Source organism: Pelobates fuscus, chromosome 13, assembly GCF_036172605.1.
Source record: "Pelobates fuscus isolate aPelFus1 chromosome 13, aPelFus1.pri, whole genome shotgun sequence".
In the NCBI taxonomy this organism is placed as follows: Eukaryota; Metazoa; Chordata; class Amphibia; order Anura; family Pelobatidae; genus Pelobates; species Pelobates fuscus.
The window spans coordinates 58,402,606-58,419,051 of record NC_086329.1 but is presented as its reverse complement, the minus strand read 5'-3'; the positions used below and the strand labels follow the sequence as shown (position 1 = coordinate 58,419,051).

General features: G+C 41.0%; 34 pseudogenes; all 34 read left to right on the top strand.

Moving 5' to 3' along the window:
- The first annotated feature begins 290 nt into the window (after positions 1-290).
- Positions 291-409, top strand: LOC134583587 (5S ribosomal RNA; annotated as a pseudogene).
- Positions 410-543: 134 nt separating this feature from the next.
- On the top strand, positions 544-662 carry LOC134584481 (5S ribosomal RNA; annotated as a pseudogene).
- Positions 663-796: 134 nt separating this feature from the next.
- Positions 797-915, top strand: LOC134584445 (5S ribosomal RNA; annotated as a pseudogene).
- A 134-nt stretch (positions 916-1,049) lies between these two features.
- On the top strand, positions 1,050-1,168 carry LOC134584570 (5S ribosomal RNA; annotated as a pseudogene).
- A 387-nt stretch (positions 1,169-1,555) lies between these two features.
- LOC134583802 (5S ribosomal RNA) lies at positions 1,556-1,674 on the top strand (annotated as a pseudogene).
- A 134-nt stretch (positions 1,675-1,808) lies between these two features.
- On the top strand, positions 1,809-1,927 carry LOC134584497 (5S ribosomal RNA; annotated as a pseudogene).
- A 385-nt stretch (positions 1,928-2,312) lies between these two features.
- On the top strand, positions 2,313-2,431 carry LOC134584597 (5S ribosomal RNA; annotated as a pseudogene).
- Positions 2,432-2,565: 134 nt separating this feature from the next.
- LOC134584596 (5S ribosomal RNA) lies at positions 2,566-2,684 on the top strand (annotated as a pseudogene).
- Positions 2,685-2,818: 134 nt separating this feature from the next.
- On the top strand, positions 2,819-2,937 carry LOC134584480 (5S ribosomal RNA; annotated as a pseudogene).
- A 134-nt stretch (positions 2,938-3,071) lies between these two features.
- Positions 3,072-3,190, top strand: LOC134584444 (5S ribosomal RNA; annotated as a pseudogene).
- A 134-nt stretch (positions 3,191-3,324) lies between these two features.
- LOC134584563 (5S ribosomal RNA) lies at positions 3,325-3,443 on the top strand (annotated as a pseudogene).
- A 387-nt stretch (positions 3,444-3,830) lies between these two features.
- LOC134583752 (5S ribosomal RNA) lies at positions 3,831-3,949 on the top strand (annotated as a pseudogene).
- Positions 3,950-4,083: 134 nt separating this feature from the next.
- On the top strand, positions 4,084-4,202 carry LOC134584443 (5S ribosomal RNA; annotated as a pseudogene).
- A 385-nt stretch (positions 4,203-4,587) lies between these two features.
- Positions 4,588-4,706, top strand: LOC134583919 (5S ribosomal RNA; annotated as a pseudogene).
- A 638-nt stretch (positions 4,707-5,344) lies between these two features.
- Positions 5,345-5,463, top strand: LOC134583849 (5S ribosomal RNA; annotated as a pseudogene).
- A 134-nt stretch (positions 5,464-5,597) lies between these two features.
- Positions 5,598-5,716, top strand: LOC134584496 (5S ribosomal RNA; annotated as a pseudogene).
- A 134-nt stretch (positions 5,717-5,850) lies between these two features.
- On the top strand, positions 5,851-5,969 carry LOC134583762 (5S ribosomal RNA; annotated as a pseudogene).
- Positions 5,970-6,103: 134 nt separating this feature from the next.
- LOC134584237 (5S ribosomal RNA) lies at positions 6,104-6,222 on the top strand (annotated as a pseudogene).
- Positions 6,223-6,356: 134 nt separating this feature from the next.
- LOC134583780 (5S ribosomal RNA) lies at positions 6,357-6,475 on the top strand (annotated as a pseudogene).
- A 134-nt stretch (positions 6,476-6,609) lies between these two features.
- Positions 6,610-6,728, top strand: LOC134583625 (5S ribosomal RNA; annotated as a pseudogene).
- Positions 6,729-6,862: 134 nt separating this feature from the next.
- Positions 6,863-6,981, top strand: LOC134584352 (5S ribosomal RNA; annotated as a pseudogene).
- A 134-nt stretch (positions 6,982-7,115) lies between these two features.
- On the top strand, positions 7,116-7,234 carry LOC134583897 (5S ribosomal RNA; annotated as a pseudogene).
- A 387-nt stretch (positions 7,235-7,621) lies between these two features.
- LOC134583731 (5S ribosomal RNA) lies at positions 7,622-7,740 on the top strand (annotated as a pseudogene).
- Positions 7,741-7,874: 134 nt separating this feature from the next.
- On the top strand, positions 7,875-7,993 carry LOC134584235 (5S ribosomal RNA; annotated as a pseudogene).
- Positions 7,994-8,126: 133 nt separating this feature from the next.
- LOC134584334 (5S ribosomal RNA) lies at positions 8,127-8,245 on the top strand (annotated as a pseudogene).
- Positions 8,246-8,631: 386 nt separating this feature from the next.
- LOC134584556 (5S ribosomal RNA) lies at positions 8,632-8,750 on the top strand (annotated as a pseudogene).
- A 134-nt stretch (positions 8,751-8,884) lies between these two features.
- On the top strand, positions 8,885-9,003 carry LOC134584535 (5S ribosomal RNA; annotated as a pseudogene).
- A 135-nt stretch (positions 9,004-9,138) lies between these two features.
- LOC134583778 (5S ribosomal RNA) lies at positions 9,139-9,257 on the top strand (annotated as a pseudogene).
- Positions 9,258-9,644: 387 nt separating this feature from the next.
- Positions 9,645-9,763, top strand: LOC134583801 (5S ribosomal RNA; annotated as a pseudogene).
- Positions 9,764-9,897: 134 nt separating this feature from the next.
- LOC134584413 (5S ribosomal RNA) lies at positions 9,898-10,016 on the top strand (annotated as a pseudogene).
- Positions 10,017-10,150: 134 nt separating this feature from the next.
- LOC134583861 (5S ribosomal RNA) lies at positions 10,151-10,269 on the top strand (annotated as a pseudogene).
- A 134-nt stretch (positions 10,270-10,403) lies between these two features.
- Positions 10,404-10,522, top strand: LOC134584639 (5S ribosomal RNA; annotated as a pseudogene).
- Positions 10,523-10,656: 134 nt separating this feature from the next.
- On the top strand, positions 10,657-10,775 carry LOC134584345 (5S ribosomal RNA; annotated as a pseudogene).
- Positions 10,776-10,909: 134 nt separating this feature from the next.
- Positions 10,910-11,028, top strand: LOC134583614 (5S ribosomal RNA; annotated as a pseudogene).
- Positions 11,029-16,446: the final 5,418 nt, after the last annotated feature.

Here is a 16,446-nt window from a genome sequence, read left to right as displayed (position 1 = left end):
TCTACCAACATCAGTGAAATTGCATTCAATTAAGTTTGCCTATGCCCATACCAGTCTGAAAATGCCTGATATCGTCAGATCTCAGAAGCCATCCAGACTCGGGACTGGTTAGTACTGGTATGGGAGACCAACTTGGAACCTCAGATACAATACTCTTTTCTTTATTTCTTTTTTGCATTATGATGTCATAATCAGATCACTTTTTTCCCTATCCAGAAGCGTCTTGTCTTTTGTCGCAACCAGTGTTTGATATTCTACCAACATCAGTGAAATTGCATTCATCTAATTTTGTCTATGGCCATACCAGTCTGAAAATGCCTGATCTCGTCAGATCTCAGAAGCCATCCAGACTCGGGACTGGTTAGTACTTGTATGGGAGACCAACTAGGAACCTCAGGTGCCATAAGGTTTTGTTTATTTCTTTTTTGCATTATGATGTCATAATCAGATCACTTTTTTCCCTATCCAGAAGCGTCTTGTCTTTTGTCACAACCAGTGTTTGATATTCTACCAACATCAGTGAAATTGCATTCAATTAATTTTGCCTATGGCCATACCAGTCTGAAAATGCCTGATCTCGTCAGATCTCAGAAGCCATCCAGACTCGGGACTGGTTTGTACTTGTATGGGAGACCAACTAGGAACCTCAGGTGCCATAAGCTTTTCTTTATTTCTTTTTTGCATTATGATGTCATAATCAGATCACTTTTTTCCCTATCCAGAAGCGTCTTGTCTTTTGTCGCAACCAGTGTTTGATATTCTACCAACATCAGTGAAATTGCATTCAATTAGTTATGACTATGGCCATACCAGTCTGAAAATGCCTGATCTCGTTAGATTTCAGGAGCCATCCAGACTCGGGCCTGGTTAGTACTTGTATGGGAGACCAACTGGGAACCTCAGGTGCCATAAGCTTTTGTTTATTTCTTTTTTGCATTATGATGTCATAATCAGATCACTTTTTTCCCTATCCAGAAGCGTCTTGTCTTTTGTCGCAACCAGTGTTTGATATTCTACCAACATCAGTGAAATTGCATTCAATTAGTTATGACTATGGCCATACCAGTCTGAAAATTCCTGATCTCGTTAGATTTCAGAAGCCATCCAGACTCAGGCCTGGTTAGTACTTGTATGGGAGACCAACTGGGAACCTCAGGTGCCATAAGCTTTTGTTTATTTTTTTTTTGCATTATGATGTCATAATCAGATCACTTTTTTCCCTATCCAGAAGCGTCTTGTCTTTTGTCGCAACCAGTGTTTGATATTCTACCAACATCAGTGAAATTGCATTCAATTAAGTTTGCCTATGGCCATACCAGTCTGAAAATGCCTGATATCGTCAGATCTCAGAAGCCATCCAGACTCGGGACTGGTTAGTACTGGTATGGGAGACCAACTTGGAACCTCAGATACAATACTCTTTTCTTTATTTCTTTTTTGCATTATGATGTCATAATCAGATCACTTTTTTCCCTATCCAGAAGCGTCTTGTCTTTTGTCGCAACCAGTGTTTGATATTCTACCAACATCAGTGAAATTGCATTCATTTAATTTTGTCTATGGCCATACCAGTCTGAAAATGCCTGATCTCGTCAGATCTCAGAAGCCATCCAGACTGGGGACTGGTTTGTACTTGTATGGCAGACCAACTAGGAACCTCAGGTGCCATAAGCTTTTCTTTATTTCTTTTTTGCATTATGATGTCATAATCAGATCACTTTTTTCCCTATCCAGAAGCGTCTTGTCTTTTGTCGCAACCAGTGTTTGATATTCTACCAACATCAGTGAAATTGCATTCAATTAGTTATGACTATGGCCATACCAGTCTGAAAATGCCTGATCTCGTTAGATTTCAGGAGCCATCCAGACTCGGGCCTGGTTAGTACTTGTATGGGAGACCAACTGGGAACCTCAGGTGCCATAAGCATTTGTTTATTTTTTTTTTGCATTATGATTTCATAATCAGATCACTTTTTTCCCTATCCAGAAGCGTCTTGTCTTTTGTCGCAACCAGTGTTTGATATTCTACCAACATCAGTGAAATTGCATTCAATTAAATTTGCCTATGGCCATACCAGTCTGAAAATGCCTGATATCGTCAGATCTCAGAAGCCATCCAGACTCGGGACTGGTTAGTACTGGTATGGGAGACCAACTAGGAACCTCAGTGCCATAAGCTTTTCTTTATTTCTTTTTTGCATTATGATGTCATAATCAGATCACTTTTTCCCTATCCAGAAGCTTCTTGTCTTTTGTCGCAACCAGTGTTTGATATTCTACCAACATCAGTGAAATTGCATTCAATTAATTTTGCCTATGGCCATACCAGTCTGAAAATGCCTGATCTCGTCAGATCTCAGAAGCCATCCAGACTCGGGACTGGTTAGTACTTGTATGGGAGACCAACTAGGAACCTCAGGTGCCATAAGGTTTTGTTTATTTCTTTTTTGCATTATGATGTCATAATCAGATCACTTTTTTCCCTATCCAGAAGCGTCTTGTCTTTTGTCGCAACCAGTGTTTGATATTCTACCAACATCAGTGAAATTGCATTCAATTAATTTTGCCTATGGCCATACCAGTCTGAAAATGCCTGATCTCGTCAGATCTCAGAAGCCATCCAGACTCGGGACTGGTTAGTACTTGTATGGGAGACCAACTAGGAACCTCAGGTGCCATAAGGTTTTGTTTATTTCTTTTTTGCATTATGATGTCATAATCAGATCACTTTTTTCCCTATCCAGAAGCGTCTTGTCTTTTGTCACAACCAGTGTTTGATATTCTACCAACATCATCTAAATTGCATTCAATTAATTTTGCCTATGGCCATACCAGTCTGAAAATGCCTGATCTCGTCAGATCTCAGAAGCCATCCAGACTCGGGACTGGTTTGTACTTGTATGGGAGACCAACTAGGAACCTCAGGTGCCATAAGCTTTTCTTTATTTCTTTTTTGCATTATGATGTCATAATCAGATCACTTTTTTCCCTATCCAGAAGCGTCTTGTCTTTTGTCGCAACCAGTGTTTGATATTCTACCAACATCAGTGAAATTGCATTCAATTAGTTATGACTATGGCCATACCAGTCTGAAAATGCCTGATCTCGTTAGATTTCAGGAGCCATCCAGACTCGGGCCTGGTTAGTACTTGTATGGGAGACCAACTGGGAACCTCAGGTGCCATAAGCTTTTGTTTATTTCTTTTTTGCATTATGATGTCATAATCAGATCACTTTTTTCCCTATCCAGAAGCGTCTTGTCTTTTGTCGCAACCAGTGTTTGATATTCTACCAACATCAGTGAAATTGCATTCAATTAGTTATGACTATGGCCATACCAGTCTGAAAATGCCTGATCTCGTTAGATTTCAGAAGCCATCCAGACTCAGGCCTGGTTAGTACTTGTATGGGAGACCAACTGGGAACCTCAGGTGCCATAAGCTTTTGTTTATTTTTTTTTTGCATTATGATGTCATAATCAGATCACTTTTTTCCCTATCCAGAAGCGTCTTGTCTTTTGTCGCAACCAGTGTTTGATATTCTACCAACATCAGTGAAATTGCATTCAATTAAGTTTGCCTATGGCCATACCAGTCTGAAAATGCCTGATATTGTCAGATCTCAGAAGCCATCCAGACTCGGGACTGGTTAGTACTGGTATGGGAGACCAACTTGGAACCTCAGATACAATACTCTTTTCTTTATTTCTTTTTTGCATTATGATGTCATAATCAGATCACTTTTTTCCCTATCCAGAAGCGTCTTGTCTTTTGTCGCAACCAGTGTTTGATATTCTACCAACATCAGTGAAATTGCATTCATTTAATTTTGTCTATGGCCATACCAGTCTGAAAATGCCTGATCTCGTCAGATCTCAGAAGCCATCCAGACTCGGGACTGGTTTGTACTTGTATGGCAGACCAACTAGGAACCTCAGGTGCCATAAGCTTTTCTTTATTTCTTTTTTGCATTATGATGTCATAATCAGATCACTTTTTTCCCTATCCAGAAGCGTCTTGTCTTTTGTCGCAACCAGTGTTTGATATTCTACCAACATCAGTGAAATTGCATTCAATTAGTTATGACTATGGCCATACCAGTCTGAAAATGCCTGATCTCGTTAGATTTCAGGAGCCATCCAGACTCGGGCCTGGTTAGTACTTGTATGGGAGACCAACTGGGAACCTCAGGTGCCATAAGCTTTTGTTTATTTTTTTTTTGCATTATGATTTCATAATCAGATCACTTTTTTCCCTATCCAGAAGCGTCTTGTCTTTTGTCGCAACCAGTGTTTGATATTCTACCAACATCAGTGAAATTGCATTCAATTAAATTTGCCTATGGCCATACCAGTCTGAAAATGCCTGATATCGTCAGATCTCAGAAGCCATCCAGACTCGGGACTGGTTAGTACTGGTATGGGAGACCAACTAGGAACCTCAGTGCCATAAGCTTTTCTTTATTTCTTTTTTGCATTATGATGTCATAATCAGATCACTTTTTCCCTATCCAGAAGCTTCTTGTCTTTTGTCGCAACCAGTGTTTGATATTCTACCAACATCAGTGAATTTGCATTCAATTAATTTTGCCTATGGCCATACCAGTCTGAAAATGCCTGATCTCGTCAGATCTCAGTAACCATCCAGACTCGGGCCTGGTTAGTACTTGTATGGGAGACCAACTAGGAACCTCAGGTGCCATAAGCTTTTGTTTATTTCTTTTTTGCATTATGATGTCATAATCAGATCACTTTTTCCCTATCCAGAAGCGTCTTGTCTTTTGTCGCAACCAGTGTTTGATATTTTACCAACATCAGTGAAATTGCATTCGATTAATTTTGCCTATGGCCATACCAGTCTGAAAATGCCTGATCTCGTCAGATCTCAGAAGCCATTCAGACTCGTGCCTGGTTAGGACTTGTATGGGAGACCAACTAGGAACCTCACCTGCCATAAGCTATTGTTTATTTCTTTTTTGCATTATGATGTCATAATCAGATCATTTTTTCCCTATCCAGAAGTGTCTTGTCTTTTGTCGCAACCAGTGTTTGTATATTCTACCAACATCAGTGAAATTGCATTCAATTAATTTTGCCTATGGCCATACAAGTCGGAAAATGCCTGATCTCGTCAGATCTCAGAAGCCATCCAGACTCGGGTCTGGTTAGTACTTGTATGGGAGACCAACTAGGAACCTCAGGGTCCATAAGCTTTTGTTTATTTCTTTTTTGCATTATGATGTCATAATCAGATCACTTTTTCCCTATCCAGAAGTGTCTTGTCTGTTGTCGCAACCAGTGTTTGATATTCTACCAACATCAGTGAAATTGCATTCACTTAACTTTGTCTATGGCCATACCAGTCTGAAAATGCCTGATCTCGTCAGATCTCAGAAGCCATCCAGACTCAGGACTGGTTAGTACTTGTATGGGAGACCAACTAGGAACCTCAGGTGCCATAAGATTTTCTTTATTTCTTTTTTGCATTATGATGTCATAATCAGATCACTTTTTTCCCTATCCAGAAGCGTCTTGTCTTTTGTCGCAACCAGTGTTTGATATTCTACCAACATCAGTGAAATTGCATTCAATGAATTTTGCCTATGGCCATACCAATCTGAAAATGCCTGATCTCGTCAGATCTCAGAAGCCATCCAGACTCGGGCCTGGTTAGTACATGTATGGGAGACCAACTAGGAACCTCAGGTGCCATAAGCTTTTCTTTATTTCTTTTTTGCATTATGATGTCATAATCAGATCACTTTTTTCCCTATCCAGAAGCGTCTTGTCTTTTGTCGCAACCAGTGTTTGATATTCTACCAACATCAGTGAAATTGCATTCAACTAATTTTGCCTATGGCCATACCAGTCTGAAAATGCCTGATCTCGTCAGATCTCAGAAGCCATCCAGACTCAGGACTGGTTAGTACTTGTATGGGAGACCAACTAGGAACCTCAGGTGCCATAAGATTTTCTTTATTTCTTTTTTGCATTATGATGTCATAATCAGATCACTTTTTTCCCTATCCAGAAGCGTCTTGTCTTTTGTCGCAACCAGTGTTTGATATTCTACCAACATCAGTGAAATTGCATTCAATGAATTTTGCCTATGGCCATACCAGTCTGAAAATGCCTGATCTCGTCAGATCTCAGAAGCCATCCAGACTCGGGCCTGGTTAGTACATGTATGGGAGACCAACTAGGAACCTCAGGTGCCATAAGCTTTTCTTTATTTCTTTTTTGCATTATGATGTCATAATCAGATCACTTTTTTCCCTATCCAGAAGCGTCTTGTCTTTTGTCGCAACCAGTGTTTGATATTCTACCAACATCAGTGAAATTGCATTCAATTAATTTTGCCCATGGCCATACCAGTCTGAAAATGCCTGATCTCGTCAGATCTCAGAAGCCATCCAGACTCAGGACTGGTTAGTACTTGTATGGGAGACCAACTAGGAACCTCAGGTGCCATAAGCTTTTCTTTATTTCTTTTTTGCATTATGATGTCATAATCAGATCACTTTTTTCCCTATCCAGAAGCGTCTTGTCTTTTGTCGCAACCAGTGTTTGATATTCTACCAACATCAGTGAAATTGCATTCATTTAGTTTTGCCTATGGCCATACCAGTCTGAAAATGCCTGATCTCGTCAGATCTCAGAAGCCATCCAGACTCGGGACTGGTTAGTACTTGTATGGGAGACCAACTAGGAACCTCAGGTGTCATAAGGTTTTGTTTATTTCTTTTTTGCATTATGATGTCATAATCAGATCACTTTTTTCTCTATCCAGAAGCGTCTTGTCTTTTGTCACAACCAGTGTTTGATATTCTACCAACATCAGTGAAATTGCATTCTAATAATTTTGCCTATGGCCATACCAGTCTGAAAATGCCTGATCTCGTCAGATCTCAGAAGCCATCCAGACTCGGGACTGGTTAGTACTTGTATGGGAGACCAACTAGGAACCTCTGGTGCCATAAGCTTTTCTTTATTTCTTTTTTGCATTATGATGTCATAATCAGATCACTTTTTTCCCTATCCAGAAGCGTCTTGTCTTTTGTCGCAACCAGTGTTTGATATTCTACCAACATCAGTGAAATTGCATTCAATTAGTTATGACTATGGCCATACCAGTCTGAAAATGCCTGGTCTTGTTAGATTTCAGAAGCCATCCAGACTCAGGCCTGGTTAGTACTTGTATGGGAGACCAACTGGGAACCTCAGGTGCCATAAGCTTTTGTTTATTTTTTTTTTGCATTATGATGTCATAATCAGATCACTTTTTTCCCTATCCAGAAGCGTCTTGTCTTTTGTCGCAACCAGTGTTTGATATTCTACCAACATCAGTGAAATTGCATTCAATTAAATTTGCCTATGGACATACCAGTCTGAAAATGCCTGATATCGTCAGATCTCAGAAGCCATCCAGACTCGGGACTGGTTAGTACTTGTATGGGAGACCAACTAGGAACCTCAGATACAATACTCTTTTGTTTATTTCTTTTTTGCATTATGATGTTATAATCAGATCACTTTTTTCCCTATCCAGAAGCGTCTTGTCTTTTGTCGATATCAGTGTTTGATATTCTACCAACATCAGTGAAATTGCATTCAATTAAGTTTGGCTATGGCCATACCAGTCTGAAAATGCCTGATCTCGTCAGATCTCAAAAGCCATCCAGACTCGGGACTGGTTAGTACTTGTATGGGAGACCAACTCGGAACCTCAGGTGCCATAAGCTTTTCTTTATTTCTTTTTTGCATTATGATGTCATAATCAGATCACTTTTTTCCCTATCCAGAAGTGTCTTGTCTGTTGTCGCAACCAGTGTTTGATATTCTACCAACATCAGTGAAATTGCATTCAATTAATTTTGCCTATTGCCATACCAGTCTGAAAATGCCTGATCTCGTCAGATCTCAGAAGCCATGCAGACTTGGGCCTGGTTAGTACTTGTATGGGAGACCAACTAGGAACCTCAGGTGCCTTAAGCTTTTCTTTATTTCTTTTTTGCATTATGATGTCATAATCAGATCACTTTTTCCCTATCCAGAAGCTTCTTGTCTTTTGTCGCAACCAGTGTTTGATATTCTACCAACATCAGTGAATTTGCATTCAATTAATTTTGCCTATGGCCATACCAGTCTGAAAATGACTGATCTCGTCAGATCTCAGTAACCATCCAGACTCGGGCCTGGTTAGTACTTGTATGGGAGACCAACTAGGAACCTCAGGTGCCATAAGCTTTTGTTTATTTCTTTTTTGCATTATGATGTCATAATCAGATCACTTTTTCCCTATCCAGAAGCTTCTTGTCTTTTGTCGCAACCAGTGTTTGATATTTTACCAACATCAGTGAAATTGCATTCGATTAATTTTGCCTATGGCCATACCAGTCTGAAAATGCCTGATCTCGTCAGATCTCAGAAGCCATTCAGACTCGTGCCTGGTTAGGACTTGTATGGGAGACCAACTAGGAACCTCACCTGCCATAAGCTTTTGTTTATTTCTTTTTTGCATTATGATGTCATAATCAGATCATTTTTTCCCTATCCAGAAGTGTCTTGTCTTTTGTCGCAACCAGTGTTTGTATATTCTACCAACATCAGTGAAATTGCATTCAATTAATTTTGCCTATGGCCATACCAGTCGGAAAATGCCTGATCTCGTCAGATCTCAGAAGCCATACAGACTCGGGTCTGGTTAGTACTTGTATGGGAGACCAACTAGGAACCTCAGGTGCCATAAGGTTTTCTTTATTTCTTTTTTGCATTATGATGTCATAATCAGATCACTTTTTTCCCTATCCAGAAGCGTCTTGTCTTTTGTCGCAACCAGTGTTTGATATTCTACCAACATCAGTGAAATTGCATTCATTTAATTTTGCCTATGGCCATACCAGTCTGAAAATGCCTGATCTCGTCAGATCTCAGAAGCCATCCAGACTCGGGACTGGTTAGTACTTGTATGGGAGATCAACTAGGAACCTCAGGTGCCATAAGCTTTTCTTTATTTCTTTTTTGCATTATGATGTCATAATCAGATCACTTTTTTCCCTATCCAGAAGCGTCTTGTCTTTTGTCGCAACCAGTGTTTGTATATTCTACCAACATCAGTGAAATTGCAATCAATTAATTTTGCCCATGGCCATACCAGTCTGAAAATGCCTGATCTCGTCAGATCTCAGAAGCCATCCAGACTCAGGACTGGTTAGTACTTGTATGGGAGACCAACTAGGAACCTCAGGTGCCATAAGCTTTTGTTTATTATTTTTTTGCATTATGATGTCATAATCAGATCACTTTTTTCCCTATCCAGAAGCGTCTTGTCTTTTGTCGCAACCAGTGTTTGATATTCTACCAACATCAGTGAAATTGCATTCAATTAAATTTGCCTATGGCCATACCAGTCTGAAAATGCCTGATATCGTCAGATCTCAGAAGCCATCCAGACTCGGGACTGGTTAGTACTGGTATGGGAGACCAACTAGGAATCTCAGATACAATATTCTTTTGTTTATTTCTTTTTTGCATTATGATGTTATAATCAGATCACTTTTTTCCCTATCCAGAAGCGTCTTGTCTTTTGTCGATATCAGTGTTTGATATTCTACCAACATCAGTGAAATTGCATTCAATTAAGTTTGCCTATGGCCATACCAGTCTGCAAATGCCTGATCTCGTCAGATCTCAAAAGCCATCCAGACTCGGGACTGGTTAGTACTTGTATGGGAGACCAACTAGGAACCTCAGGTGCCATAAGGTTTTGTTTATTTCTTTTTTGCATTATGATGTCATAATCAGATCACTTTTTTCCCTATCCAGAAGCGTCATGTCTTTTGTCACAACCAGTGTTTGATATTCTACCAACATCAGTGAAATTGCATTCAATGAATTTTGCCTATGGCCATACCAGTCTGAAAATGCCTGATCTCGTCAGATCTCAGAAGCCATTCAGTCTCGGGCCTGGTTAGTACATGTATGGGAAACCAACTAGGAACCTCAGGTGCCATAAGCTTTTCTTTATTTCTTTTTTGCATTATGATGTCATAATCAGATCACTTTTTTCCCTATCCAGAAGCGTCTTGTCTTTTGTCGCAACCAGTGTTTGATATTCTACCAACATCAGTGAAATTGCATTCAATTAATTTTGTCCATGGCCATACCAGTCTGAAAATGCCTGATCTCGTCAGATCTCAGAAGCCATCCAGACTCAGGACTGGTTAGTACTTGTATGGGAGACCAACTAGGAACCTCAGGTGCCATAAGCTTTTCTTTATTTCTTTTTTGCATTATGATGTCATAATCAGATCACTTTTTTCCCTATCCAGAAGCGTCTTGTCTTTTGTCGCAACCAGTGTTTGATATTCTACCAACATCAGTGAAATTGCATTCATTTAATTTTGCCTATGGCCATACCAGTCTGAAAATGCCTGATCTCGTCAGATCTCAGAAGTCATCCAGACTCGGGACTGGTTAGTACTTGTATGGGAGACCAACTAGGAACCTCAGGTGTCATAAGGTTTTGTTTATTTCTTTTTTGCATTATGATGTCATAATCAGATCACTTTTTTCCCTATCCAGAAGCGTCTTGTCTTTTGTCACAACCAGTGTTTGATATTCTACCAACATCAGTGAAATTGCATTCTTTTAATTTTGCCTATGGCCATACCAGTCTGAAAATGCCTGATCTCGTCAGATCTCAGAAGCCATCCAGACTCGGGACTGGTTAGTACTTGTATGGGAGACCAACTAGGAACCTCAGGTGCCATAAGCTTTTCTTTATTTCTTTTTTGCATTATGATGTCATAATCAGATCACTTTTTTCCCTATCCAGAAGCGTCTTGTCTTTTGTCGCAACCAGTGTTTGATATTCTACCAACATCAGTGAAATTGCATTCATTTAATTTCGCCTATGGCCATACCAGTCTGAAAATGCCTGATCTCATTAGATCTCAGAAGCCATCCAGACTCGGGACTGGTTAGTACTTGTATGGGAGACCAACTAGGAACCTCAGGTGTCATAAGGTTTTGTTTATTTCTTTTTTGCATTATGATGTTGTTATGGTACTTTTTGAAAGTAAACCAAAATGTTCAAAGTCTATCTGTTCCTGTCCAAATCAATAAATTAAATTGCGTATATACGCTGAAGTAATTAAGTCTGACACACGAGGTTCAGGTTAAAATAACTTCGAGAAAGTTTATTGGCAAGTGAAGTAAAAGCGGGCGCGCAGGCCCTTTTAAGAGGCATTTTGCGTCATCATTGATTATTAGAATATCAGCAAATAAACATCATCAATTGGATTAATTGTTAAGTGACGGAGTTAGTGTCTTACCTATTGGTTAGTAAAATTAAGAGGTTAGTCCCGTGCCCACCCATCAGAGGTGGGATTATTCTGGACACGGGTGGGGGACAAGGGGGTCCTAAGCGTCATTTTACACGGTCAATGATATCAGGCTTTATGTCCAGGTGCAAGGTCTCTTATGAATAGAACATTTCATTACTACTGTGTTCTGTGGCCTTCAAACTGTACTATCTTACAAGCTCTAAGGAGTAGCCAGCAAGTCTTAAGGAGTAGCCAGCACCTCCTGGTACTTGTCCTTGAAGGAAACACAGTCTTTGTCTACTGTATTAATTGGGTTGAGAAGTTCAGTCACGTAATGTAGTTTTAAAATGAACAAGTTAAGTCATGAGGACAAAATGGGGGATTGAAGAAGTCAGGTTAGGAGGACAAAATGGAGGACGAAGTCACAGTATAAAGTTAAAATGGAGTTAGTACAATAATTCAATACAAGTACAATAAAGATTTTTTAATAATTCCACATCAGTCCCCCCTATGAAATGTTAGATTCTAAGAGATAAAACTTTATTATGTTAGTATCAGAAGACGTGTTAACCCAAAGGCACAGAAACCCCGTGGCCGCTAGCTAGATGTTAATGCAAAGTGCAAGGCTGTCCCTAGATCTGACCCTAATAGGCTAACCATCCGTCAGTATGGCTCTCGAACGCTTCACACCCAAGGGTATCCCATGGCAGCTAACCCACCACTTCTCCACATGGGGCCTTTACCATTCACTGACAGATGCTGTCCCTAATCTAGTCCCTTCCTAGAATTCCTGCACTTTATCAACAAAGGGGATAAGTTGCAGCGGCAGACAGGGTGAGTTGATGTCTTGAAATTCTTGGTCATCAACTTCGAGATGGGTAAAAGCGGGTGCCGCTTGGTCAACAGTCTTCATGAGGGATTTTCTCAGACATGGGAGGACACAACAAAAGAGAAGAGCAAAAATAAAAAGAAAAATTAGTATAGCCATACCAATCTGCATTAAAGCCTTTTGCCATCCTGTCATCCAACCAAACCATCTTTCCCAGGGATCTTTTATCCCAGAATTCCTTTTTAACTCTTCAGACAGGTCATTTAATTTTTCTATAGCTAGTGTGACTTTACCATTAGGGCCTGTGTTTTCTGGGATGTAGGTACAACATGTCATAGTGTCAGGCAAAATCTTACAAACCCCTCCTTTTTTGGCTAAGATCATATCTAGGGCCATCCTATTCTGAAAAGTCATTTGGGATGTGGCCTGTAACTGTTCGGCCAACCCCTGGAGGGCGTCTCTGGTGTAATTGACAAAACGCTGTTGATTATAATAAATGTAATTTATCCAATTTAGATTCTTGTTTGCGGTAACTATGGTAAAAATTGATTCAAATCCTGCAGCAACTTCATCCCTAGCTTTAAACTCATTGGGCACCCCCCTGGGCACTCCAATGGCATCAATATATACATGAGGATCAAAACTTCCTTTCACTGGGGCGTCACGTTTAACCTTAGTGTGGCTGAACTCATGGGTGTTGAGGTGTGTGTCAGAAATAATATGTATAGGCATGATGGCCTTAGTCAAAGTACACTCTCCCCACCATTCTGTGTCCATTCTGGATCTCAGCTGTAAATCCCCACACAACCAGTAAATGTCTCCTAGTGACCTAGTATGGTGTTGCAGCAAGCGTACAGGAACAGTTCTGTATGTAGCACAATAACCTTTGGAAAAGTTACCCACAAATTTACCAATACCATCGTACATGGCATAGCAAGTGTAATTACCTTTATATACGGTAATACCATCAGGGGGTTTGACATCGTTGGCTAGGAGAGGATACTCCTTTGTCCATGCAATACATATGGACCTGTTAAAATTATAGTGATAGGCAAAAAGGCTTAAAATACATTCTTCTATATCTACAGGTAGGATTAAAGGTACGGTACCTAGGTGAGGCCGGGCACCGCCACACACGTAACATGCAGTTCTATTATGCTTATTAGCATTATATTTCATCCATTCTAACCATAAGTTTACATCATTAAAACCTGTTTCAGCGGCCATGGTATCTTCAAAAGTGGGGTTAGCAATGGCCATCATGTCTTGAAAGGTCTGGATATGAGGTTTTAATGGGTTAGGGACCATATGGGTGGCCCCTTGCCACTCAGAAGAGTTGCACATATCTTTAAGGTAGAAATTCCCTAACTTTTTATAGGAACCCTTTTTCCAATACATCCCCATCACATACTGGTCTGCATCTGTTGGGCTTGGATGCTCAATATTAAGAATTAATTTCATTGGTGTACTCCCCCCGGGCTTTCTCAAAGTCATCCTCTGGAGAAGGGATCTACCATGATCATCTACTTTAGATACGGCACTTTTTGGTTTGTAACCCCAGGCAGGCCCGGCATTCCATCCCGCCGCCCCCCAGTGATCACAATTGTGCCCCCATTGTTTGTCAACTACACAAACATATGGGTCTTTCGAATGAGGGATATCTCTATAGATGCTCTGGATTTGTGGTGTGGGAAATGGGCATTCTACAATATCACAGTAGTCAAAGGTATAAGTAGCCACCTGGGTGCATGATGAATTATACCAGAAGGTGTACCCACTAATGTCTTTGGTAATGGCTACTTGCTGGGCCTTCATAAGGCTAATTAAGGAGAAGATGTACCAGAGATACATGTTTGTGCGATATTCGCTTCCTCTGGGGCAGGAGATTTCTTGCAGTGGGAAGCGTGGATCCAATTTGGCCTACCGGCCAATTTGACGGAGGTTGCGGTAATCAGGAGGACTTGGAATGGACCGTCAAATCTTGGTTCCAGGGTATTTTTCCGCACAAACTTCTTGACCAGGACCCAATCTCCGGGAAGTAGGTTATGGGAACCTGTATCCAATTCGGGATCTGGAATTGAAGAGAAAACTTGGGCATGTATTTTGTTTAGGACATTTGCAAGTTCAGTTACATAGTCTACTAAAACATCTGATTGGAGTTGCAACTGCTGCGGATAATAACAACCTAGTCTGGGTGCTGTCCCAAATAGAACCTCATATGGGGACAGTGAATGCTTCCCTCTAGGTGTGTGCCTAACACTAAATAGAGCTATTGGTAGGCTTTCTGGCCAGGGCATCTTTGTTTCTTGTGACATTTTTAACATTCTAGTTTTTAGGGTGCCATTCATGCGCTCCACTTTACCACTACTTTGTGGGTGGTAAGGGGTGTGGAAGGCTAGAGTCACCCCTAGGGCAGTCCAAATTTCTTTAGTCACAGTTGCTGTAAAGGCTGGGCCTTGATCACTCTCAATAACTTCTGGGAGTCCGAATCTACATACAATATCTGTAAGTAGGCGCTTTGCGGTTGTTTTTGCAGTGATATTGGCCACTGGGTAGGCTTCTGGCCAGCCTGAGAACATGTCCACTATTACTAGTGCATATTCATGGGGCCCACTCTTGGGCATTTGGATGTGGTCAATTTGAATCCGCTGGAAGGGGTACATGGGCTTTGCCAGGTGTTTCGCAGGTACTTTAACTGGTCTTCCTGGATTGCATTTTGCACAAATGACACAGGCCTTGCAGAAGCTATTGATCAATGTTGTGATTCCAGGTGCTTCATAATACTTCTGTATGAGGGCGGCCATCAATTCTTTTGACAGGTGTGCAGGCCCATGTGCCCATTGGACAACTGCTGGATACAAATTTCTGGGAAGACAAAATTTGAAGTTGTTGTAATATATTCCGTCCTTTTGGACAGCTCCTTTCTTTTTCCATTTCTGGACTTCTTCAGGAGTGACTGCAGCTTGCTGTTCTTGTAAAATTCGCAAATCAGTAGGAAGAGTTTGCAGGGCAAAAATAGGGACTTCTTCTTCTTGTCCGGACACTTCTTCATCCACTTCCTGCAAATCCCTGGCCGCTAACTTAGCAGCCTGATCAGCCAAATGGTTGCCCTTTGCTTCATCTGTATCCAATTTCCCATGGGCCTTTACTTTCAAAACGGCCACTTCTTTGGGGAGTAGGAGGGCATCCATTAGCTCCTTGATTGCAGTGCTGTGTTTGACTGGTGTACCGGCGGTGGTAAGAAATCCTCTAGTCTTCCAAATTAGGCCGAAGTCATGTGCCACGCCTAGAGCATATCTTGAATCTGTATAGATGTTGGCACGTTTTCCTTCGGAAATTTTGCAGGCTGAAGTCAGAGCCTGTAATTCAGCTTCTTGTGCAGACATTGCTGGTGGTAAGGATGATGATTTAATAACTTCATCTGTTGTGGTTACGGCATATCCTGTATGATATGTTCCTCCTTCATCGGCATATCTCGATCCGTCCACAAACAGGGTAAAATCCGGATCTGGTAATGGGTTCTCATGCACAGTTGGTAAGTGCACTGTTTCCATTTTCATCTGTTCAAAACAGTCATGAGGTGTTTCTGGGTCATAATCATTCTTTATGACCAGATCTTGAAATTCCTTTTCCAGGAAATGGCGTGGCCATGCTTCTAGAAGGTCAGTTGTTGGGTATTTGACAATACCATTTTCCTGTAGCTGTTCTTCATTCATGGTGGCCCATAGTTTTGCCATGGGCCCAAGATCATTCCATGACCTTGTCTTCAACTTGGTAACAGGAATATGTGGGATAGCAGTATCCCAATGACGGTAAAGGTAGTTAAGTTGTTGAGGTAGCTGGATCAAGACCATACTATTGCCGTCAGAGTCACAATAGAAGTCTTGTGCAGTAAGCTTTACATCGGTCCGGTGGTAAAGCTCATCTTCATAGCAAGGTTCAGGGGTAATGTTTGGTTTGTACCACGTGGTGCAGAAGGCGTGATCTGGGCCTTCACAGAGAGGTTTTTCACCTTCATAAAATGTCAAATGTGGATGCATGACTTTCTTGATACATCCACAGAGCAGGTGAATGTAGGTTTCATCCGTGATAAATCCATAGTAGATACCCCCCTCAGGGAGTGGAAGAAGAGTGGACGGATTAAGCACCTGACATCTTTGGATGGAAATGTTGTCAGGCAAAAGAAGATGACACTGTAAGCGCAGGTGTCTGGCTGGAGACACGTGCTTGAGCTGGACTTGGTTGATGATGGCAGAGATGTCATGAGGGGCCAAAACAACCAGAGGGTGGCC